The following is a 1,253-nucleotide window of genomic DNA, read 5'->3' on the forward strand; positions in this document are numbered from 1 at the left end:
GTGGAGGAGGTGGTACAGGAAGTGGAGGAGATGGAGGAGGTACAGGAGGTGGAGGAGGTACAGGAAGTGGAGGCTGAATAGGGAGGAGCACAAAAACATCTGGCCTGAGGCCTCAAAGTTTCCATGACCAGATAAACACGACAAGATGTCTGCTGAAATAAACATGAGCGCTTGTTTACCGTTTATTAGCTAGAGCTAACATGATTAGCAGCAGCTAACACCTTTAGGTAGCGCTAACACTGTTAGCCAGAGATAAAACCAAAACAAATGTCACTTTCATGAATGGATGTTTAAATTGACACTGAAGCATCTTTCAGTCATTGCAGCATCATTTTAATATATTTGAGAAAATGTTTTGATCCTGATGCTAACTATTAGCAGCTAGTTACTGGAGCTCCTTGTAGCTTCGCTCTGCGTCCATGTCAGCAGAGCAGACTGTTTTACCAAACTCTCTCCTCTTCCTCCGTTTGCTCTTCCTCATCTTTATTTCCTTTTATCATTTCTTTCTCTTTAAACGCTCCGGTTCAAACTTAAGTGGCTGAAAGTTTCTGTTCTGGCTGGATGGAGCTAGCACCGTAGCACCTAGCATGCATCATCTACCCAGCATGCATTGCAGCGTAAACAACATGGCGACCTCTGTGTTAAATATTGTATTGTATAGAAACTAAACAGCCTCTGCAGTATTTTTACTGTGTGGCAGAAAGTCCCCATTGTGATGAAGACGACAAATGGAGGAGATCTGATCTCTTCTTATCCAACCCGACCCGATCCGTTCTGATCTGTTCTGATCCAACCCAATCCAACCCAACCTGATCCGTTCTGATCTGTTCTGATCCGACCCGATCCAACCCGATCCGTTCTTTTTCTTCTTTGTTTTTACTTTTAATATCAAAGTAGAAAATATATGGTGTAATACATTACATTAATGCAAGGAAGATAAAAATCATGGAACCAACAAAGAAAACATTCTGATCCATTCGGATCCGTTCTGATCCGGTATGATCCATTATGATCGCCTCCTAACCTACATTTGGTTCACATCACAGGATCTCCATCTCTGATCAGATTGCTACAGCAGGCCGTGAACCGGATCCATCTGGCGTGTCGGCGCGGCGCGGCGGACCTGGATGTTTGGTCGGATGACCTTTACGGCGTTAATGGAGCTCCGTCAGGAATCAGACACCGATAAGCTCGGCGCCGCTGATCGGGCCGGGAACACTTCAGTCTTGACATTTAGCAGAAGCCCTTCAGTG

The sequence above is a fragment of the Poecilia formosa genome, unplaced genomic scaffold (genome assembly GCF_000485575.1).
Source record: "Poecilia formosa unplaced genomic scaffold, Poecilia_formosa-5.1.2 Scaffold572, whole genome shotgun sequence".
NCBI classification, from domain to species: domain Eukaryota; kingdom Metazoa; phylum Chordata; class Actinopteri; order Cyprinodontiformes; family Poeciliidae; genus Poecilia; species Poecilia formosa.